The sequence below is a fragment of the Prionailurus bengalensis genome, chromosome A2 (genome assembly GCF_016509475.1).
Source record: "Prionailurus bengalensis isolate Pbe53 chromosome A2, Fcat_Pben_1.1_paternal_pri, whole genome shotgun sequence".
In the NCBI taxonomy this organism is placed as follows: Eukaryota; Metazoa; Chordata; class Mammalia; order Carnivora; family Felidae; genus Prionailurus; species Prionailurus bengalensis.
The window spans coordinates 78,324,316-78,348,935 of NC_057348.1; the positions used below are offsets into that span (position 1 = coordinate 78,324,316).

General features: G+C 47.9%; 1 protein-coding gene across 5 annotated transcripts in view; it reads left to right on the forward strand.

Annotated features, from left to right (window-relative positions):
* ATXN7L1 (ataxin 7 like 1) overlaps window positions 1-24,620 on the forward strand; it is a 248,047-nt gene that overhangs the window by 165,996 nt on the left and 57,431 nt on the right. Inside the window, exon 1 of one of the 5 annotated variants that reach the window (XM_043588622.1) lies at window positions 15,016-15,133. The exons of the other annotated variants lie outside the window; for them this stretch is intronic. The gene's annotated coding sequence lies outside the window, so the exon portion shown is untranslated. Of the gene's footprint in view, window positions 1-15,015; window positions 15,134-24,620 lie in introns of those variants that run through there. 5 annotated transcript variants of the gene reach the window in all.

A 24,620-nucleotide genomic window follows, 5' to 3' on the forward strand; every position in this document is an offset into this window, starting at 1 on the left:
TGATACTTTTGCTAATTCGATATTACAGATTCAGTGGTCATGCCTCATGGATTTTCACAAGTTCTGATTTTAAATCTGTCTTCCCTAAGTATACCAGTGCCTGTCAAACCACGTGTTCTACTTTTTGGCTTACGAAAAAACGGACTCTATGCTCCAAAGAGTCACAAGTTATGTGGAAATATTCTACGCATTTTGTATCTTGTAAGCAATCGAGTTTTCTTGCTGAGACTGTTCACATTTACCCAGTCCCCGTATTCTTTTTAGGCAGCATGGATGCAAATGTCATGTGGTCACCAAAACAACCTCAACTAAACCAGTCAGAGGGGCCACCTGGCATCCCCCCAACCAAGAGCCTCTCCAGTCACCAAGAGCTTGTGGATTTGGTTGGTCCTCACCATCTCTAGGCTGCTTTAGACACTTTGAACGTCAAGTCCACCTCGACACCCAGCTTCCCTGGCCTTTGGTTCTGTGTTTTGTAGTGTTGTGTTTTCAGGGAGGAAGGAGGGGGAGAGAGATTCATAAGGCAGTGACTGAACACTCGAGAACTTTGTAATCTTCACTTCCTGACTGTCACCCCTCCTGCCTTCCCCATTCGGCATCTCTGGTCATGGCCCTGAGACCAGGGTTCCCGACCAATGTTCCCATTCACCCTTTCAAGCCCTGTGGCCATCTGCAGGAACTCACTACCACGTCCCCTCGGAGGAAGTGCCCCAAACCTGCAATGAACTAGTTCACAATGTACCACACAATAGTAATATCACTTTCTGTCAAGCCATGAGTGTCCACTTGCCACACGCAAGGAACAGGACAGCGGGACCCTTCGTTTGGTCCAGTGTTTTCAGTGGCCTCTGCTACAAGAGAACTCAACAGAAGCATGACTCGGAAACACAACTGTTGAAGAAGATATCCACCAAATAGTGTGCTAAGCCAAATCCCTCCTACAATGCAACACAGCACAGACAGCACACCTTACAAATGTACGTGACATGATGCCCAGTGTGGCAGACCTGCTGGGACATTCCACGTGGTCTCCTCCTCGGACTGGGATTAGATGAAGAGCCAGGGATTACCATGCCGGTACACTAATCAAATCAAAGAAGGACAGGGTGGAGGTCATTGCTTCCTATTGGGATAGTAGCTCTGGAGTACAGATGTCTGAAGCTCCCAGGTGTGGAGGGAAACCCTCCTGTGTTTGAGAGTTGCAATCTGAGCCTGCTACAGAAAAACCACGAAGACAGGGATTTCTGGGAAAATCTAGTGAGATGATGTGCTTTTATAATACATCCACTTTTGTGGCCTTTTTAGTTCGATCATGTTGTGTTCTGGAGACATGATAGAGGCAAGGAAGAAAGGCCAGGTTGGGAATTAGGAGACCCAGTGTTGCTTATAATTTGCAGTGTGGCCTTGGACGTGGTTTGTAGTCTCTCCAGAATCTCAGTGCACTTATCTAAAAATGGAAATAATAAAGCCCGACACTTTGAAAATGCTTTGTGAATATAAAACACCACACCAGCACTTTCTGAGCCTCGGTTTTCCTCCTTGGTTGAATGGGCCCTGCCCATTCAGGGTGTTTCTGAGGATCAAATCATATAATGTGCATGTAAACCATGGAGTTCTATGTGAAGGACACAGCTCACAAAAATTCTGGTGTCACTTTGTGGGGTCAGTTGCCAACCCAAAGGCCAGGGCTGGTTTGAGACTCACTTTGCCCGACCTGAATGGGTCAGCCCTTCCCACTCCCCCTCCCCCACCCCAGCCTTCTTCCTCCCCAGCTCCTTCCTTTGTCTGGTATGCTTTAAATTACCTTTGCTCTTCCCTTTTGATCTGTCTGGCAACTGCCCTGTTTCACTCCAGGGGGGCTCCATTTCAGATCCCAGAGAAACCCTGTCTATATATAACTTGTAAAAAAAATGTGATTTCCTTTGGTAGGAAAGTGGGAGCTACCATGTGCGTTCACGTCCACCATCATTATACTGGTGACCCCCAGAACAGAAGACACAACATTTACTCTCCAGAATAAACATGAATATGGCCCAAGGCTACAGTAGCTTTTATAAACAACCTGTTACTACTTACTGCTTTTCTCTAAACTCCTGGAGTGGGGAAGTGGCAACATTTTATTCTTCAAATCAAAGACAGGTGATAGATAGGGATGATAGATAGATAGATAGAGTGGACCAAGAAAGAATTCCCTGAAAATTTAAGCAAACAGGCATTTACTTGGGCAATTAGAATTGCAATTGAAGAGACAGATTCAAGTAGAATCTGGACCATGTTCTGAGGACGACAAAGAGAGGACAGGGCTGTATACTCAAGGCTGCGAGTAGAGTTCTCATTCAGATCCTCTATGCAAAACAGGGATTGAAACTAGGTTAACTGGGATTGGTTGGGTTCATATGCAAATAAGGGATGGAAACTTGTTTGTTGCAAGGGCTCTTTTGGAAGTGCAGAGTGAGGATGATTCTGGTGCCATGATGAGGGGGAAGTTAAGTCCCAGCTGAGGGCTTGCAGCTGGCTGAAAGGTTTTTAAAAAGTTCACGGTTCCTGCGAGAAGGACGTGCACAAATTCCTCCTCCCTTATGGCCTCCTGACCCCATTTTAAAAAGAGACTTGCTTAGTTAGGCTTGCTTGCTGTGTTTTGAAATCTTTGACAGAGAGGTAGATAGATAACATAGATGGATGGATGGATGGATAGATAGATAGATGATAGATAGATAGATAGATAGATAGATAATGGGAGGAGGGCTTGAGCCCACTCAGCGATTTAAAATTTTTCACTCTGGGGCGTTTGGCCGGCTCAGTCAGAAGAACATGTGACTCTTGATCTTGGGATTGTGAGTTCGAGCCCCAAGTGGGGTGCAGAGACTACTTAAATGAATTTCTTCTTAACTTAAAGTCAAAGTAATGTAAAATTTCTCACTCTTACATCTACGCCCCAGTTCTCTTCAATTCAGTTCTCTCGAATCCTCGCGTAACTCTAAAATTTTATCTGGTTAATTGTCTTGGTCCTAAAATGAGACCATGCTTAATGCATTCTGCGAAAGAAATGGAAAACCTTGTTAAATAAGCGATTCAAGCATTCCTTTTTATTTTGCCAGATGAAAATAGTTTATTCACTGTCACCAAAAGAACACAGACTGCAGTCCCGATGAAGGAGAAAGATTGACCCAATCAACCCTAGACTCCAAGGAGACAGGGAAACCTTTCTCAGGACCAGGTCAAGAAACGGCCCAGGGACACTGCCCCCTCCGTTTGCTTCCTGTGTGGCTCAGTGATCTCAAGGCACGGAGCAGGGAACTTGGAAGTCCCTTTCCTGTGTCCTGAAATCTCCATTCAGCACGCCCCTTTTTTTTCTCCTGTGGCATTTGCCAACTTTCAAATTCCGATGCTCCTGCCGTCACCCCCAGATGTGCACCAAGGCCTCAGCATTTGCAAAGTCTCTCAAGTCAATCTCTAAGTAAAAGATGCTTCAAGGAAGCACCCAGTTCCTTCTGCCTAATAACTGCAGTGTGTCATGTGACACCTGCCCCTCCCCCACCCACCAATTCTCTCTGAAAACCCCCACCCACCCCACCAATAAACTAGGTTGACGTCTGTCCTTTATCTGCCAACATCTACATTTCCTTCAAGGTGGTAATCTTTTGCTTTTGTTATTGAAGTTCTGCTTGATTCTTAATTGTTACCCCATAGCTTTGGAGCCTGCATAAACAGTTAACAAAAACACGGCGCACGAGGCAGCCGTTTCGCTTTCTGTGCTTGTTGTTCTTGGCACCGGGTCAGTTCTATGAACTTCTGGTGTCCAACTGGTAGGACCTGAAACTCTGTGTTTAACAAGTGCCTGTAGTCAAAACAGTTGGCGTGTGCAAGCTCGGGCCGCTGGTACTGCTGCGGCTGGTCAGCCCGGTCCTGGACTGTGCAGAACACCGAATCACGTTGCTGCGTTTTGGGGCTGGGCTTTTGTTGTTTCGCTGTTGGGTTTGTTTTTTGTTGTTTTCTTTTTTTCCTTTTTTTTTTTTTCCTCTTTTTTGTGATGGCATCCGTGCTAATCTGGATCTCTTCAGGTTCCAAAAGTACAACATGTTTACAGTCGACGTAGAATCAGATTAAGTTGGCAGCCTGAGTCTCTCTGTAAGTGGTTTTAGTTTACATTTCTTCTGCTAGCAGGATGTTTTGCATAATTTTGCTGATCCTGGGTTATTTATAGACTTTTTTGAAGAAACGGGATGCATGAGAGTTTTCTGTTCTAACTGTGGAAAGTGAAATCCGTTTCTGCAGTGAGGAGGGAAGGCGGCCGGGCATGTTCAGCAGAGGGTTATTTTAGCTCTTGAAAATTAATTTCTCCTCGAGGTCACTTGATAACATTCCGGAGCCTACACTCCAAGCCACTGACATCAGATACCCTGATGATTGTCTTAGGACGTGTTGTTTTCCTTTTAGTCGGTCAGAAATGGAGCAAAATGAAAGTCATGATGCCATTTCCTCTGGGGCGCTCTGGGAGGGTGGATGCAGTGATTGGGTATTGTTTCAAACGTCCGAAGTGGGTTTGCGGGGGTTGTTTCGTCCCACCCTCAGGCGCTGTGTCCACTGGCCACCGCAGCAGCCTGCCCAGAAGCCGGTTGGCGGGACCCACCGAGAGCCTGGGGGAGGGGCAGAGGAAGGACAGCCGCCGGGAAGTTAGTGGCTATTCAAGTTTGTCCTCATCTAAATGACAGCGATACTCAGGTGTTTATAACATTTAAAAAAAAAAAAAAAAGTCATCGACTGCAAGATGGCTTAGTGGCTAATGCATTATCGGTTTGATCTTCTAGCCTGGGGGTAGCACCTTCTGGTAGCACTTTGGCTACCCCCCCCTTTGGGGGGGGTATGAATGGAAGGAAATCTGGGCACGTTCGAAACCACTACGCCAGGATGAACACTGTGTGAAAGGGTTTCCTATAATATTTACTAGAACAGTTGGCTAAAAATTGCCTTGCTTTGCCCACTGAATGGCTGTGTGATTAAATCACCCCTTGACAGTGTACCTTGAGCCCTCCCATCTCTGCGCCGGCTACCGCCGGAATTTGCATGGGTAAGTAGCACGTTCATCAGCATAATGAGTGTGGAGTCCCCAGTCTAATGGTCCAGGAGAACGCCGTAATTGAGACACTTCATTGCGCCTCGGGTTAAATATTTTAAACCAAACAAATCGAGAAGGAGGGAGAAAACGGGAAACATCGTTTGGGCCGCGTGAAAGGCCTTCTAACTGGGGAGTCCGCCCTGATTGGGTCCTTGGGCCCCTCACAGACAGGTCCACATCTCCTCTCACCCCCACCATCATCGACTCACACCCGCAAATGAAAATGGATGGTTGAGCCGGAAATTTCCGAGGTAGTGAAAGTGACATAGTTGTAACTGCTAAGTGCTGCCAAGAGCCAATTTTCTTCTTTCTCTTCCATGTTTCTCTCGTCGATGGGAGAGTGGGTTCTTTTTTGGCGTTGTTTTTGGTTTGATTTGGTTTGGTTTTTGGCCTCCACTAACCTTGCAGAGAATGGCGATGAGGCTGTCTTGCTTTTGGTCCTTGAGTGTGGAGTGTGCCCTCTGCTTCCTCACGGTAGCCCTGCCGCTCTGGTGAAGGACAAGTTAAGCCCTTTGGTCCCAGCAGAAAAAGACTCGTACAGCGGGGCTGAGGAGCTGGCACTCAGGCCCAGACATTTACCATCAGACCTTGGCCTCCTCGCTGCCCCATCCATACCCGGGAACTGCACTGCTGATGCAGGAGACCTTTTGTTCTACTGTGATTCTAATCTGCGCCCAAGGATGCGGTCCCTACGACACTTCCCTTTTCCTCCTCCTGTATTAAGGTTGAGCTAGGATTTGAGGCTCACCTTTTGGAGGCCCCGGGTTTAAGGCGTGTGTTGGTTTGTGTGCATGTCAGCCAGCAGTGATTATGGGGGCTCCTGCCCTACTGGGTAAATAAACTCATGGCCAGAGTGACGAAGAGACATGAAGGAACCTACCTACCTTTACGACAGTGTTGAAGCAGGATGGCAGTGATGACAGAAAGGTTTCCCAGTCATGTGACCTGGGGCTTTTGCATTTGAATTAGCCAGACCCGCCCACTTCAGGATCCTAGAGAAAATGAAGGCACTGCTATTTGCCAGCCTCCTAGACTTTGTTGTCCCTCCCAGGCCCTCCAGACATCTGCCCGCCAACAGCTTTCAAATACCCTCCTTCCACGCTTTGGTTGCCTCTGCCGGTCTGGAGAGAGCTGTGGTTGGATTGATAATTGATCTGTGTCTGGGCCTCTTGGCAGCATTAGCATTTGTGGGTCCATCTTCTCTCCTGGCCCCCAAGGAGTGGTTCTGCTGGGCCCCACACTCAGTGGGAAACCCAGGATCTGTTAGGGTCCTGCAGTCTGCTGGAAGGCCAAGGCATCCGGGGCAGAACTTGGAGATTGGGTGGGTCCCTGGCCAGAGGCAAATTTGGGCCAGATGGTCTGAGTTAGTTTGTCAAACCTGTGAGGGTTTGGTGGCTCTCCACACTCTGGTGGCTACCTCACTCTGCTATTGGCCCACTCATCCCCAAGGTCTTAAGCTTTTCTGGAACAGCAGTAATAACATATAGATTAGGCAGAACCCCCAAAAGTAAGAGGCCAAACAACAAAATAAGCCAATGGAAGGAGTTGGTTACTCCTTGGCTGTGGCTTAGTCACCCTGTTTCTGACCAGCCCCTTGTGCACCTGCTGACCAACTCAGCCTCAGTCCACCAAGGCAGGCAGGATTTGCCAGTTGTCAAGACAAGCCCCCACTTTGACCTTGTTACAGTTTGCCATCGAAGTGGCACATCACAGACTAAGGAGGGAGATACATTTGATCTACGCCATGTCAGAGGGTAGGAGTCCCTTGTCCCCTGTCCTCCATACTATACTTTTTCTCTCCAATCTGGTGAACAGGAAGGGCTTTTAGGTAAATCAACTGTATTAATTTGCTAGGGCTATTATAACAAATACCACAGCCTGGGCAGCTTGAACAACAGAAATTTAATTCTTCACAGCTGTGGAGGTTAGAAGTCCCGAGATCAAGGTGCCAGCCATGTTGGTTTCTCTGGAGGCCTCCCTCCTTGGCTTGTAGACAGCCATCTTCTTGCTGTCCCTTCATCAGGTTGTTCCCCCCCCCAACTCACCCCTTCCATGCACACACCTAGTGTCTCTTTCTCGTCTTATGAAAGGACTCCAGTCATATTGGATCAAGGCCCACCCTCCCTGGCCTCATTTGAACTTAATCACCTCTTTAAAGGCCTTATCTGCCAATACAGTTACATTCTGAGGTATTGGCAATTGGGACTTCAATGTGTGAATTTGGGGGCAACATAATTCAGGCCATAACACCAGCCAACACCAGCCAACTTCAGCCCCACTCATTAGCAGCATCAGAACACTGCAGTAACTGCCATGATGTAGAGGTTCATCTGTGACTTGTTCCTGCACATGTGAGTGTGTAGAATCAGGCACCATCTCTCTGTGTGGGTGCACAGTCAAAGGGAACGCAATGAGAAAAAGACAAAACATGTTCCTAGTCACAAGACGAAGTCACCAGTGGCTGTGAAAAGTCTGAGTTAGCTTTCAGTGTGTTCTATTATGATCTTTAGATGACTTCAGCAGGCCACCCATCTCGAGGAAGGCTGTTGGAAGGGTGGGTTGAGCAAAGGTAGCTCACAGACCAGGGGGCCCCAGAAGTCATCTGACAGAAAGTGTTACCTTCCCTTCTGAGCCTCTTCCTCCTGCTGCCGTTCTGGGCAAACTCCCTGATATGTGAATAGATTCGTTTGCATGATCTTCTCTGGGTCTTGCCAACAACTATGTATATATATTTAAATCTGCCCTCAGTGTTCATTCCCTGTGGAAGTTGAGAAACCAGCCTTCCATGGACTAGGAGAGGAGAAGTTAGCCAGTTATCATTTCCCATTTCAATGGCTGCTCTTTCCCCAGGGACTTGTGGTTGGCCATTGATCTTCCCTCCCTCTTCCCTTGCTATAGGACATCTTTGACCTGGAGATGCTAGGGGCCAGCAGGTTGACCTCTGGTAGCCCTTTCCAAGAATTTTCCCCCAAGATCTTTTCTTAGTAAAGAACATTTGTTCCCTGAGGATGCAGCCACTCTCAGCCAAGACCAGAGCAGAGTTTCTAGGGCCCCATCCTGAGAATGGCAGCCACCAAAGCCTGGTGTTCTTAGAAACTGCCAATGGGGACAGAAACCCAAGGATGAGTTGTGGTCAAGCTACAGGGGATCCCGGCTCTTCATCACCTGCCGGGTTCCTGCTGCAGATGACTCAGGTTCTGGTCTCCACGAGGGGACCATGGAGAGATAGTATGTTCCTGCAGGCTAGTGGAGGATCTATTACCCTTTGTGAGCCAGCCTGGATTTTGGTCTGAGACAAAAGAGAAGGTGATTGCTGTAGGGAGAGGAGGTCAGGAATCAGCTGCTCCGTGCTGGCATCCTGAGTGCCAGAGGAGGTGGGATCTGGGTTATTTGTAACGGTAATAATCATAAAACTGCTCTTTTTTGTATGCATGGCCTGACTCAACTTTTAGACCTCTTTTACATGCCTGATCTCATTGGCTCCTCCTTATGGCCTTGGAGAGGCAGGTATTGTTAACCCCAGAGCATGGAAATTCTGGAAGGAGAGCCCGGGTTGAGACTCCAGCTCCTGGACACCAGTGCTCCTTCTATTGATTTCAGCTGCCTAATGTCTGTATTTGGTTGCCAGTAAGGAGGTAGTTTGCAAATCAGAAAACCTGGTTTGTGTGTTTTTTCATTGTATTTCTTGTCAGTTATCAAAGCCACATTCGATTGCTCATATGTGCAATGCATCGCTCTAAGACTCTTACGCTTAATCATTACCACCACTGGTAAGAGGAGGGCTGTTGGTAGCCCCGCTTGTCAGTTGTCACTGAGATCCTTACTAGGGAAGAGGAGGAAGTGTGGGCTATGTGACACACCTGCCCTGAATGGTCAAGAGTGCTGTTCACAGGTCACTGTCACGGAGGGGGATGTTGCACACTGCTTGGCTGTGTCTTTTTCCACATTATAAGCAAGGGTTTGGAAGAGGAATGGTGTTGGTGGCAGGCCTATCAAGTTTTCAGGAGCCAGATTTGGGAGGGTGAATGCATACATGAATGGGTAGAGCAGTAGACTACACCCAACCAGATGACACTTTTTTTTTTAATGTTTTTATTTATTTATTTTTTTGAGACAGAGAGAGACAGAGTATGAGCAGGGGAGGAGCAGAGAGAGGGGGAGACACAGAATCGGAAGCAGGCTCCAGGCTCCAAGCTGTCAGCACAGAGCCTGATGTGGGGCTCGAACTCACGGGCTGTGAGATCGTGACCTGAGCTGAAGTTAGATGCTTAACTGACTGAGCCACCTAGGCGCTCCTGGATGACACTTTTAAAGGACACCCGTGGGTACGTGGCTTGGCAGAAAAATGTGTGAAATAAGACTTAGGGGTGGTTCAATTGTCAAAAATAAAAAATCTAGGCTGGGCGTGGGGCACCTGAGTGGCTCAGTCTTTTAAGCATTCGACTCCTGATTTCTGCTCAGGTCGTGATCTCACAGTTCATGAGATTAAGCTCCACACTGGGCTCTGTGCTGACAGTGCTTGGGATTCTCTCTCTCCCTCTCTCTCTGACCCTCCCCTACTCGCACGTGCATGCATTTGCACTCTCTCTCTCTCAAAATAAATAAACAACTAAAAAAATGTAGGTTGGATCTCTAGCTACATTAATAGGAGGATAATGTCCAGGAAAGCCAGCTAGGAGCTGCTTGGACCCCATCTGTAACATTCTTTCATCTGAGTTCCACAGTCTATGAAGGACAGACGGTAGAGCCAAAGAGAACCCAGAGAACAGAATAGTGAAAATGATGTTTTGTGAGGAGGGATTTAAAAAGACCTCTGGGGGGCGCCTGGGTGGCGCAGTCGGTTAGGCGTCCGACTTTAGCCAGGTCACGATCTCGCGGTCCGTGAGTTCGAGCCCCGCGTCGGGCTCTGGGCTGATGGCTCAGAGCCTGGAGCCTGTTTCCGATTCTGTGTCTCCCTCTCTCTCTGCCCTTCCCCCGTTCGTGCTCTGTCTCTCTCTGTCCCAAAAATAAATAAACGTTGAAAAAAAAAAATTAAAAAAAAAAAAAAGACCTCTGGGTGTTTTGCCTGGAGAAAGATTTCAAGGAGCAAATATTTGGCAAGATGTCCCCTGGAAGGGAAATAAGACCGGTTCAAGGTGACCCCCACAGAGCAGAAATGGGATTCATGTGTGGCATTGCAAAGCAGCTCAAGTAGGGGAGACACTCCAACAGCCATGGAACCACCATGCTGTCTCACCTGGTGCACGCCTGGAAGGTCCCATTGGCACTGGGGTCTGCAGGGGAGAAGCAAGCCTGGGTGGCCCCATGACCAGAGTGCTGAGGAGGCCATAACAACCCCAGAAAGGGTCTGGCAGGGATTAGGGAAGTGTGGGGCTTCTTCTGGCCTGTTGGGAGTCTGTTACTCTGTCCCAACCTCATGCTCTAAGACCTGGGTGCCTTTCATGGCAATGATGATTCCATCACAGGAATGGTGATCCCCTAGATGGAAACAACAGCTGTATGAGAGACGAGGGGCTGGCGGAGGGGGCTGTGCCTTAGTACCTGGTGTGTGTGTGTGTGTGTGTGTGTGTGTGTGTGTGTGACATTGTTTAAAACAATCACACTTCTTCACAGACCTGAGTTGGCCTTGTTTGAGAACTACTATCTTAGAGTGCCTGTGAGCTGACTCCTTAACTTAAAAATTACCTCCTTTAAGTGATTCCAAGAAAGGGTTTTTTTTTAAGTGTTTATTTATTTTGAGAGAGAGAAAGGGAGAGAGAGAATCCAAAGCAGGCCCCATGTTGATTTCATGAACTGTGAGATCATGACCTGAGCCAAAATCAACAGTCGGTCGCCCAACCAACTAAGCCACCCAGGCACCCCCCAAGAAGGGTTTTTAAGGGAACTCTTGAGTTATCCTGAAGCAGACTGTTGATAGTGATGCTATGAGCATTTGTATACAGGATTTGAGTACGTGTTTTCAGTTCTTTTGAATATGTACCTCAGGAATAGAATTGTTGGATTGTGTGGTAATTCTATGTTTAATTTTTTAAGGCACTACCATGCTGTTTCCCATAGAAGCTGTACCGTTTTACATTCCTACTGGCAATGCCTAAGGGTTCCAATTTCTCCACATCCTTGCCAACATTTGTTATTTTACGTTTTTGGTTGTTTTTGGTTATTGTTCTCTATATAGCCAATCTAGTGGGTATGGAGTTGTATATCATTGTGGTTTTGATTTGCTCCCTAATGACTAACAATGTTGAGCATCTTTTCATGTGTTTGTTGGCCATATTCATGTCTTCTTTGAAGAAATGTCTGTCCAAGTCCTTTGTCCATTTTTTAATTGGGTTTAACCTGCCTGTTTCTGTATTTAGAATTAAGGTTCTAAACTTCCTATTCCTCAGATGCTAGAACAGTAGTAGTAAAAATTGCATCTTTCTATCTTAAACCACCTGTTTGCTGAGAACTTAGGCCACCAACTTACTACTGGGCACCTGAGGTAACAGGAGAGGACAGGGTGAAAGAGGCAAGGGAAGGTGCTCCGGAAGGATCGAAGGGCTCTGAGAGAGTTGGCCGGTGGAAGCTGTTCACATCTCTGTCCTCCAGATCATCCTGGAGCTCAGCAGAGACTAGGAAAGCTGTTGACATTTGTCTCTGGAATGACTCTGGCTCACAAGCCATAGAGCCTGCCCTTTCATCTGTGCAACATTGCAACATCCAGCAGGCCTCCTCCTGACAGTCCCCTGAGCAGGGTCAGTGTACCCATGAGCCCTTGACCCACTGGCCTCGCTCGGGTCTGGAGGAGAAGGCTCACAGCCTTACCCCTGGGAGCAGACTATCCCCAGGCAAAGCTGGAAGTGATGGAGAAAAGGGGGCCTAATGCCCCGTCCAGCAAAGCTGGGTCCAGCAGGTGGTCGGGTTATGCCGCCTCATTCCCACGGACCCCATTCCAAAGACATGCAACTGTGGAAACCAGTGCTACTTTGCTATCCGGCACAGCCCCCTCCCAGTCAGAAATGGATTAATTCTCCTTCATTCTGGGAAGAAACTCTCTACAGGAGGGGAAAGGAAGCCAAGAACCCAGAAGCCCAAAGTCGTGTTCTCTTGAATTATTCTCCCTGGGAGCCTCCCTCTCCCTCTTTCTTATGCTCTTACGGTTCCAGAGGGATGGTCCCACCATGGGACCATCTTACAAAGGCAGGTAGGCCCTGCCCAGGTTGTGTGACATGTCTCTAGATGATTCAATGTCCCCATGGTCTGAAGTTCTCCATAGGAGCCATACCTCTGACCCTTGTAAAGCTTTTGTCTCTTAAAAGCTTGTTTTTATTTTTCCTTAGGAGAAGGCATATATTCCTTAGCCAGGACTGACTTAAGGTTTATCAGGTAATAGCCAGGTTTTGCAAAGAAATGTTGGATGAAACACGAGAGAGATCTCAGTAGAAGATAAAGTTGCCCAAATGTACTTTGCCACTGGGTGTTTTTGATTGAGGTGAAATTCACATAACAAAATTGATCATTTTAAATGTTTTACTTATTTATTTTGAGAAAGACAGAGAGCATGAACTGGGGAGGGACAGAGGGAGAGAGAGAGACAAAATCCCAAGCAGGCTCCATGCTCAGTACAGAGCCCGACATGGGGCTCTATCTCACAAACTGTAAGATCATCACCTGAGTGGAAATCGAGAGTCAGACCTGTAACTGACTGAGGCAGCCAGGTGCCCCACAAAATTAATCATTTTCAAGCATACAGTTCAGTGGCACTGAGTCCATTCCTGGTGCTGGGTCATCATCACCTCTACCTAGTTCCAAAACATTTTCATCAACCCCTAAAGAGACACTATAACCATTAAACAGTCACTCCCCACTGCCTTCGTCCCCAGACCCTGGCACTCACTGACCTGTTTTCTGTCTGTATGGATTTACCTACTCTGGATATTTCGTCTCAGTGGAGTCATACACCATGTTGCCTTTTGTGAACTATTGGGGTATTTCTGGGAACCATTCCTCTCCCCCAGTCTCCTTGCCAAGATCAAGGAATCAACTTTCTAAATTTTTTTTAATGTTTATTATTTTTGAGAGAGAGAGACAGAGAGAGACAGAGCAAGTAGGGGAGGGGCAGAGAGAGAGGGAGACACAGAATCAGAAGCAGACTCCAGGCTCTGAGCTGTCAGCACAGAGCCTGACGCGGGACTCAAACTCACAGGCTGCAAGATCGTGAACCTGAGCTGAAGTTGGCCGCTTAACTACCAGAGCCACCCAGGCGCCCCAAGGAATCAACTTTACAAATATCCTGAATAAATGAAAACTCCCTGCTGGGATTGGTAATTAAACTGTCCCACAGAAGTTCAACCTTTATAATGATGTCTCTACTCTCCAAAGCGGAGGGCCACGCGTTGCAGTGGACTCTGTGCATCTGGCCGGTCGGCCCTGGGGGAAGGGGGAGTGGAAAGGCCTGAGCTCCCACGCACTGCCGGGACCAGGCCCAAGGGGACAGCGGCTCCAGGAACCGGTCCCCCACGCAGCTTGCACATGGCCATCAAGCCCGGGGGCTGCGGCAAGGCCCCGGCCCTTCCCAAACACGGACTCTGCTCAAATCAGCCTCGGAGGATTCTGTGCCTCTGACCACACCTTGTGTGTGTGCAGTTCAGGAAGACCCAAGTTCATCTGCCAAATTCAGGATACAGCCCTGACTGTTCCGGGCTTTTCTTTCTGCCTTTCCCTAATCGCATCTGGGCGGGCTCTCTTAAAGGGGAAGTGGTGCGTTCTGACTGGCCAGGGCCCTCAGCCAGGAGCCAGGAAACAGCTCCCACGAGTCGCGTTGCCCAGCGTGTCACTGGCTCAGCCTCCTTATCCAAACAACAAGGCTGCCTCCCCAGGATGTGTAAGTGTGAGCGCAGGGCACGTTGGCCACACAGGATGGCGTGGGGCTGGGCCCAGGTCATGGAAGAGAGAGCCTGGCAGGCAGAGCGTGCTGTCAACCTACCGTCCACTTAGCAAATCCGAGGTGTAGCGTAGACAGCACTGTGGGGCTGTGGGCTGGCACCGGAGCCGAGGCAGGGCCGAGGCGTGCAGTGGGGAGAGGAGCTGCCTCAGAAGGAGGTCAGGAGTAGGAGGCTGGGTTGGGGACCAGTCTATTTTGGACAGCCCTTCTGCAGACACAAGCCTCGGGGCCCGGGTAGGAGCGCAGTGGAAAATTTTGTAGCACACACCTCTCCTGGCGCTGGGAACCTCACCCACCCGTCACCCACCCCCCCCCCATTCTCTGCATTTATGTGCAGCCCCGATGACACTTCGTGCATATATCTACTCAGCAATTATTTCTGTCATTGTTAGGCTGTAATTTGTGTTGAGAAATATTTCAGGTCTCTTGCACTCAAACTTTTAAAACTGCTTGACACTCGCGACCTGTGATTTTCCTTGTTTCCTACTTGCGGATGCTCCTCGGTCCCGTGTATGCACACAGTGGGCCCTGGGCGAAGGTCGGTGGCCAGCACCGCCCCCCTCCCCCCCCCACCCTCCCCCCACCCCCCACCCCGCCCGGGCAGACTGGCTGGCTCACTCACTCAGATGATTGGCAGGGTACCTGGCCTGGTTTCCAGCTCTGGTTTTGTTTCCTGTGTGCCCGTGGAGAAATCGAGGGGGAAGCTCACACACGCTCACGCCCACAGTTCCCAACTCAGTGCCCCGAGTGAGTGACTGACGGTAGGAAAACAGACCCTTTCCTATATTTTAGACTCCTCTCTCCCCTAGATTTTTGTTTGTACGGGGGTGATGGTCGATCTTAAATCGTGTGAAAGGCTTTGTGTTCACCGAAATAATTCAGACCTTCTGCTCCCAAAGAAGGGGGCAGAGGGAAACAGAAGGGGGCTGGGGAGAGAGTGGGGGGAAAGTGTGTCTCTGTACTCACATATTGGCAGGGCACAGCCACACCCTGTTTCAAGACAACTTCCTGTTTGCACTGCCAACTGTCACTCCAAGGAGAACAGAAACGGTTCCGTTATTAGTGGCTGCTGCGGGACCCCGACAGCCTGTGGGGTGAGTGGTTCTGAGTGACGCTGAGAGCTTAGCAGGGAGTGGAGACTTTGCACCTTCTGTTGTGGGAGGCTGTGGCCTGCACTGTGGAAATTGGAAGTCGGGACAGATAGAAACCGAGCAGCCGTGGCCTCTCCTTGCTCAGCCTCTGTTTTTTGAACAGTGTGCTCCCGTAGGATTCTTGTAAATGGAATGGTTTTAATTCAGGGGCCGGGAGAAGGCAGAGAACTACCCGCTTAGTAAAACCACTACTTGCATTTGTAAAAAATCTACATTTTCATGTGTTGGGGGGAACTTCTAATAAGCGAGTTGGCTCTGTGGTAACTGCCTCCTGTGTGTTACCACCAATCCTCACAGCACTCGTTTCAACACTGAACACAGGGCGAGACCCAGGGCCAACTGCCAGGGATAAGAGTGAATAAGACACCTGCCCTCGAGGTACGTCCAATGACAGACGCCCAGGCCGGTAAACCAGTAATGACATGTGATGTTGCTCAGATAGGGCGCTTCAGTGTGCTGTGGGAGCACCTGCCCACTTATAATCCTATAAGGTGGACATTGCTGCCCCCCGCCCCCCCCCCCCGTTTACAGGTAGGGACACTGGGCTCAGGGGGTCATTTTATCTGCCTAGTCACAGAGCTAATGAGTGACAGAGCTGGGATTTGAGCCCAGATCTCTCTGATTCCAAAGACAGCGGTGTTGGGTCCGCACTTCCTGTGACTCCCAAAGCTGGCCCAGAGCATTGAATCCCCTCGGGACCTTTTAAAAAGTACAGATTTGGGGGCCTTGGCCCTGCTGTCCCAAGACAGAAGAGCACTCTGCGGCACCAAGTGGTCTCTGAGATATAGGTACGGCCCGGACACTTTTTCTACCTTGTGCATGAGGATCCTCCCTCCCTGGCTTGCGGTGTGGACAAGGATTTTTTTATATGCTTAGCCCAAGACATCCGGGGAAAGGTTCCTGATGTTGCCGCAAGACAGTATTGGGAAGATTCGGTCCGGCTGTTCAGGTGTTTGAGACACTGGGAATCCCTGCTTGTGAATCCTCTCCCCAAGGCACACCAGCCTCTGCCTCCTGCTTCACCCAACTTCCAGCTGCCTGTCACACCTGTCCCTTTGGTGCCCCCAAGGGTGGGGAGGATGTCAGCTGTGCCATCTTAAGGTAGAGTCCAACAAGTATATCCTAAAGCTGGAAGCCCCCAGTTTCCAGCCAAGCTTCGGTGGCTCTTGTGTTTGAACTCATGTGGCTTGTGCGGTGGGTATGTTGGGCAGTTACGGGAGGCAGTCACTCTGATGGAGAAGTTAATACCATGCGGGCGGTTCCTTCTCACCCCCTCTGCTATCACGTTGGCTCTGGGCACATGGAAACAGCTAGAACAATCAAAGCCCTGATATTATTATTTTTTTTATTTTAGAGAGAGTATGCACACCAGTAGGGGAGGAGGTGGAGGAAGAGAGACAGAGACAGAGAGAATCTCAAGCACGCTCAGCGTGGAGCCCAACACAGGGCTCGATCCCATGAGCCTGGGATCATGACCTGAGCCAAAATCAAAAGTTGGACACTCAACCGACTGAGCCACCCAGGCTCCCCAAAAGGCCTGATATTATTAAGAGAATCGGGTCTCTGGCTGTAGGCAGAGTCCCGTGAAGCTGGAGTGCAATTCACTCACCTCAGGCCCTTCAGCCAGAAGCCGGCCTCTGAGGGGGAGCCTTCCTCCACCACCCATGGTGCCAGCCCAAGATTTGGAGAGTGTGTTCCCACCCCGAGGGAACCCTCTGGCAGTGACAGTGTCTTATCTCCACCATCGTATCCCAGGGCCTGGCACACAGTTATGTGTCAAGGAAATACTTTAAATATGAATGAATGAATGAATGAGTGAGTGAATGAATGAATGAATGATGTTGACTTGAACACATTTTACTCCTTCCTACCTTTGTATCTGCACGTGTGTTCTCTCCTTTGCCCTCTCTGGTTAAGGATGGATTAGTGTTGCCGTAGTTGTTGTTTACTTGTTTTATCTTTTTCTTATACGGATTTAAAGAGCTCTAACAAAACAGAGCCTATTAAGCAGTCCACCCACATCCTTCCCTTTTTTTTCTCATCTATCTACATCACGTATTCATATATATATATATATATATGTGTGTGTGTGTGTATATATATACACATATATATACACACACATATATTCCATTTTTGTTTTTATAATGATCCATGTTTACATATTATTTGTTATATTTATAATTTCCTTGTGGATTTGGGCATACTATCTCATGCACACCTTTCCTTAGGTAGAGATAACCGTCATTCCTGTCATTTTCAATTGTTTTATTTTAGATCATTCAGGTCAATTGTGATATTTTTTATTATTGTAAACAGCATCACTGAGAATATCTTTGAACTTTTGGGGGGTAGGGGATTATTTTCTTGAGGTGGTCTTTCCAGACTACAACTATCAGATTACCAGATTAAAGGCTGTGAATTCCTTTTTAGTTTTTGTCATTATCACCAGATTGGTCTCCAGAGAAATGTCATCCCTTGAAAGTACCCCAGCAGTGTGTGTACATGTGCTTATATCCCCCGAGGTCTCTATTTTCTGTGGTTTTTTTCTTCGAGCTAGATTCGGTGCCGAGTAAGGACTGGGGGCTCATCCCTGAGGGCTGATGGAAATATTTCAGGGCCCTGGAAAGTCCCTGGGACTCCCCACATCATGCCTAGCAGTGGATGATGCCAGAATTTTGCACCTTAATATAAATAACCAACAAAAGAATAGGTGAGGGGGGGAATACTTGTAGACGGGAAGATGAAGAGAATCTCAAGTTATCTAAATTCAGATTGTGTCTCAGGGTTGTGTCTCAGGCCAGGTTGTGTCTCAGGGTTGTGTTCAGGATTGTGTCTCAGGCCAGCTCTGAAATTGGGGAAGTGCTTTGTCAAGAATCGTGGCAGAACCTGCATTGCCTGAAGGTGTAGAGGGAGGAGGATATCCGAGCAGGGTGGCGTGATGGGAAGAGCATTCACTTGGGCCAGCCAGACCTGGGCTCTCCTTCCAAATGCTGAGGTCTGCATGGCCTTGGTCTTGTTTCATAATCTCGCTAAGCTTTAATTTCCCCCGTCTATAACAAGGAGGTGAACCGCATCCACTTTGCTGGGTTGTGGGGTAGGTTACATGAGCTGGAAAGGGTAAAAGAAGCTTGCAAGGTGCCTGACATACAGGCACTCAAGAATGCTCTTCTCCTCCTGAATGAATGGGCACAGGGTGACCAGATGACTGAGAAACCAACACAGAGCCTGGAGCGATTTGAGCACTGAGCTGGCATGAGCCACTGACCCACAGTGGCATTTATCAAAGTGCTCTAGACAGTGCCTGTTGCCTGGCTGTGCGTAGAAAGTGAAGAGGGTAAAGACCTCGTATAAGCTAATTGGAGGCAGGCACCCATGCCTTAAGGAGCACTTCCCCAGCCACTCAGACCCTGAAGTCTTTTAAAGAGATAGGTACTCTGGCCTGAGAAGGAGGAGGCACTCCAGAGGAGCTCACAGCACTCCTGGCATAGGAACTGCTTGGCACGGCTCTGCCTGCCAGTCACTTGACTTTGCTGTGTCTTCATTTCCTCCCCTGCTGAGGAAGGCTGATTCAATATGCCTCCTCTAACCACCATAGCACTATATTTAGTGTTTCAGTACAATTGTGGCAAATGAGACCACAAGCTCAGATTCTAGCCCCCACACTTCCACTTAATAGCCTTGTGACTTCAGAGCTTCTCAAAGGCAGTCTGCCTCAGTGTCCACAGCTGTGAACTGGGGACTAGCTCCCTCCCTGAGTGGCCGCAGGATACAACTAGCACAGTTCCTATGTGGTTTCCCCCATGCTGAGGGCTATGCCGTGCACCTCACCTGCCAGCTCGTTTGCTTTTGGAAGAAGGTCCCTTGGAATTCAGAGTTGTCCTTTATGGAAGGCATCCTGACTGCGGCTGCGAATGCAGATAGAATCCATTGATAAAATAGAGCCCAGCTAATGATTGGCCAAGTTCCTGCCCTCAGAGGTGGGGGCTGAAAGAGAGTGTATACTGTCAAATGAGAAGGTCAGGTGCTAGCCTAAGCCCGAGTGAGTTTACACAACCGTGGCGGGCCACAGGTGACGGTGGTGCTCAAAGTCTGTTGGGAGGGGATTGGTCCCCTAAAAACCGTATTGGAAAATTCCCGACAAGTTCTTTCTAAGGCTGGTACAGGGAGCCGCACCGGGTGTTGGTGGCTGGCTCAGCCATTCCTGAGGCATCTGGGCTGACGTTTTCAACGCAGGATATTGATGTTGTGAGTATGAAAATACCTCCATGAACAAGCACGAGGTGGGGGAGGTCCAAATTTTTTCTGAAACAGAATTGCCTGAGAACCCGGTGGATTTGGCCCGCAGGAAGGAAGGGGAGAGGATTGTGGAGACTCCAGGCTTCCCACACCTACCAGAGATTTCCAGAATGCTGGGAGGCAGTGTCTATGAGCCCTCCACACAGCCGTGTGCCCTGGAGTCCCACCTGGATGCTTAAGGCATGTATGGTGAAGCAAGTGGCCAGCTGCCGAGGCCATGGTCTGGACTTCTTTTGGTAGAGAGGCAAAAAAAGTAAAAGCGTTTGGTTTTTCATTTCTTTGGGCCTGGGGTCCCCAACACCCTGAGGCTGAGGTCTCAGGTTGTGGAGTGGGGTTGCTGACTGCTGACAGGTGTCTCTTTTCCTTTCCCTAGGGGAGCGGGGATGCCCCGCTGAAATTCCCATGCACAGTGGGTGGGAGGGCAGGGGGTGTCCTGAGGCTCTCCCCATCCACTGCCACATCTTCCAAGATTTCAGGGTGGTAGAGATCAGATCACAGGCTCTGATGTTTTCTAGTTCTGTAACCTTGGGCAACACTCGCGTCTCTGAAGCTGTTTTTTTCATCTGTAGAATCGAAATAATAATATCTGTCTTAGGGTACTGTAAGAATTAAATGCTGTAAGATAAATCAAGAGTTTAGTAGAGTGCCTGGTATATTGGAAGTTCTTAGTAAATTATTAGTAGTGTTGGCCAGAGGACAGAGGGGTGAGACCAGAGGTTGCTGATTCAAGATCAGTCACCGAGGCTGTTCTTGGTATAGTGGGCACTTAATTCTACAGGTGTGTTCTCACAGTGATTTTCTGTTTCCACTTTAGCAGGTAAGTGGTACTCATATTAGCATTAGCACAACAGATTGGTTTGGTCTTTCTGTCTGGAAAGAATGTGTTGCAAGAGCTATCAGCTATTGCAATCTTTCACTTTGGGAACTATACCTCAAAGAAATAATCCTAAAACACTTTTTAAATAAATTGTTTTAAAAAAAAAACAAAGCCAGATGGTAAGTAGATAATAAGAGAGGGGCTAAATAATATAGAGCAATGATTGAATATTACTTCACCATTTAAAATGACCAGTATATGGGAATTAGTAATGTATAAACAGAATAATGTTTGTTAAAAAAAGAATACTCCAAAATATCAATTAATTACAGTTTTGCCAATACATCTATGTACATTAACAAAGAATGAGAAAAATTAGAGAAAAAGCCTCTTTTTCTCTAAAAATTTTTTTTTCAAGTCTATAAAATATTTTAAGGGCACTTGGGTGGCTCAGTCAGTTGAGCATCTGACTCTTGTTTTTGGCTCAGGTCATGATCCCAGGATCATGGGATCAAGCCCTGCATTGGGGCTAAGCGTGAATGGAGCCTGCTTGAGATCTTTTCTCTTTCCCCCTCTGTCGTTCTCCCCGGCTCGTGCGCTCTCTCTCTCTCTCTCTCTCTCTCACTCTCTCAACCTCTCTAATTAAAAAAAAAAGTCTATAAAATATTTTAATAGTGAATAAAAAATATGATGTCCTATAAACTCTTACTGGGCAGGGCAAATGGAATTAGAAAAATTATAAGGATCTACCTTAGGCCCTCCCTTGACCAAAACAGGAAAAAATAAGTAATCCCAGGGCAGGTGAGGACTTGTATCAGAATGATTGTGATATAAATCTGGAACATTTTACCCAGGACATCGCACCCGCACAGAAATATATTTTTACAAGAAACCAAGACACCGTTCCTATCACCAGCCCACCGCCTCTCCACCAAAAGACAAAACCATGTAAGTTATCTACAGGCGGGTATTCACAGACTAGAGAAACACAGATTGAATGGGAATTGGGTCTTTCTGAAACATCCGCTCACTCTGTGCTACCCAGGACACCAGCTCTACCATTTTCAAAAGCTTCGGCAAGTGAAGTGTGAAACTCGCCTCCTAGGGGAAGCTCTGATCACGGTGACCCTAGTTCCCCACTTGAAATTCGTACACAGCCTTTCTCGCCTGCACCAGCGGCTGGCAAGCTTGTTCTCGAAGCTCAGGGGACAGAAGTACGGGTCTCTTTGTGGAATACCTTGAAATAGTGATGGATTTACTTTGGTATGAACAATAAGGAACGGGTCAAGTAGGAAATACTGCTTTAATCTGCTTATTGCAATACAAAATCACACATGAAAAAAAATTAAGGGTGAAAGGCTATTTTCAAGTTTTGATGAAAATTCTCTCATACACAATTTGTTCTCCAATTGGTCATCTGAGAAAAATTTATGGAACTAAAATATAAAACCAAGATAAAAGCATATCCGTTGATTTCCTTTTTTCTGTGAATTTAGCAGTAGAATGTGCTGACTGGGTCACTAAACAGAGAGGACGACTTTAGAATCACTGGTCTGGCTCATTCATTTTGTCCATAATGGCACCCTTCCTTGTGATTGGTCTTTGTTTACATGCATTAGTAGTAGTAAGTAATAGTGGTGGTATTTTAAAATTATAATTCCAGTATAGTTAACATACAGTGTTATATTAGTTTCAGGTGTACGTATAGTGATTCAACAATTCTATACAGCGCTCAGTTCTCATCACGACAGGTGCACTCCTTAATCCCCATCACCTCTTTCACCCACTCCCCGCACCCCGCCCCCAACCTCTGGTAACCATTAGTTTGTTTTCCGTAGTTAAGCGTCTGTTTTTTGGGTTGTCTCTTTTTTTCTTTGCTCGTCTGTTTTGTTTCCTAAACTCCACATATGAGTGAAATCATATGGTATTTGTCTCTCTCCACTTACTAGTATTATTTTTAACTCTTAGTTCGGCAAAACAAAATTTCTCATTTTCAAAGCTTTTCTTCCACCAGAGCTGAGGAATATTTGTTTCTGCACATCCTTTCCCCCTACCCACTTGGTCAGCTTGAGCAAGTGATAAGCAAGTGAGTAAATGAAGAAAGTTCCCAAACAGTAGTGGTAAAAATCAAAGTCATATTTTAATTTTGGAAACCCCTGCCAAAAAAAAAATTGCTAAGCAGGACACTTCCCAAGGACAGACAGAGTTATGTTGCCCCCAACTAGCTCTGCCCTGCAGGCTCCCGACTGATAACCTCTCTGACCTCCCCCATCAGCAAGGAGATCGGACCAGGTGACTTTCAATCCAGTCCTAACCTTCCGTGATGCTAAGTCCCGCACTTCCTAGTTTCCTGGCTTCAAATCTTGGTCACGGTACACCCCATTTCCTGCCTTCCTGAGAACTGGCTAGGCCCCTGCACACAGCACGGAGGCCCATTCCTTGCGTAGCCATTGGCCCTGACCTTGGCGAGTCACTTCGCCCCTCTGGGTCTTCTTTGGCCAGTCACCCGTGAGGAGGGTGGAGACGTCTAGCAGCTTCCTGCCTGTCTCACAGGAGTCGTAAAGGCCAGTACAACTTCACAAAGGATGAATTCCTCCAAGGAAGATCCTGCCTGAGTAAAATATTTCAATACTTCAGCTGTAATTATTGCCATGATATTCAGGAATCATGAGGGATGAGAAGAGAAGGTGCTGCTGTAAGTATGTCTTGTATTTATGGTAATGGAGAAGAAAGAGACCTTAGTGGCCACCTAGGGACCCACTTCATTTACAGATAAAGACATGGAAACTGAGAATGTGTAAGTGGTGAAGTCCAGATCATAAGCTTAATAATGTGGTGTGGTTGCAGTCGGAGCCTAGATCTCTGGCTCGCAGCCCAGGGTTCTCCCACTACATCACAGAAGATGCCCTGGGATCAGCTCTTGGTTTTCAAGACTTGCAGGATGGTGCTAGGGACTGAACATGCATGCAAGGTCAGCTCTGATTCAATGAAGAAAACTTACCCAGTAAAGTTATTCAGTGTAGGCAACCTACAGGCACTGGTGAGGCCAAAGAACCAAACAACCAGATGATGCTCAAAAATCCACTTTCCCCCCAATTCCCACTTCATCAGAGGACCAGAGTCAATCTGCTTTGAGACAACCTGGCAGCCCATTGGTATGAGGGAACACAGAGGAACCCCAGAGTCCCATTCCTGATGGTCAGGTTGGTCTTGCTTTCTTCTCCCAGGTCAAGGTGCCTGGAATAACTGCCAGAAAGGTCTCAGTAATGAGAAAAGGCTGATCCCCAACTTGGAGATGGAAGGACACTGTGGACTGCCATCTTTGCCTTCTACCTTGTTCATTATCACGTTCAACACAGATGTCCAGATTTGTGATCTCTTGTTCTTCCCATCAGGACATTTTTTTTTTTAAGATTTTATTTTTAAGTAATCTCTCCACCCACTCTGGGGCTCAAACTTACAACCCTGAGATCAAGAGTCGCATGTTCTACCAACCTAGCCAGCCAGGCACCACCATTGGGACATCTGTTATAATTTCATTTATTTATTCAACACATGAATGAAGCACTAATGATAATGTGGGGCCCTGCTTTAGGCACCAGAAAGCGAGAGGGGACTTAGGATTTCAGAGCCTTCGTCTTTTGGGGGTCCAGGATTCTTTCCTATAATTATGCATTTTTCCTGAGAGGGGATTCTTAGCTTGGATCAAATCTGTAGACCTGTAACAGTTAAGAACTTTACCCCATGCACCTGTTTTCTTGGTCAGTGTCCTCATCCTGCCCATTGAGTTGAGATCCTCAGGGGCTGAGCAAGTGAGAACAAGTGAGGATGTTCATCTGGAGCTCTGGGATTTTCTGTGGAACCTCAAGAGGCTGTGCCTGTCCACCTAAACCCAGGCGCACATCTGTGACTTCTCCCTCAAGCACTGATGCCCTCCCTCAGGTCCTGGCCCAACAGCGGTGGCCCTGGACCTTGGTGAGCCCTGGAGAGGCCACAGTGTCCCATGGACAGATGCCAAGCCACTTTCTGGCACACAAAGACCCTTTTATTCAGCCCTGCTGGTCCTTCAGACCTTTCTGCTTCTGCAGAGAGGGGCGGGGGCGCGGTGGGAGGGGTTCAGGTTCAAGAATTTCCTGTTTGTTCTCTTGGGAGTCCTGCCCTACTCACTGCCCTGAGGGACCTTGTGGCCTCTGAGTAGCTGACTGGGGATTGGCTGTGTGGTTATCCCACTGTGTTCTGATGACAGCTGGTGTCCCCTCTGCTCATCCTATAGAAGTGGTTTTGCAGAAGGATAGCCTGGTAAATGCCTCCTGC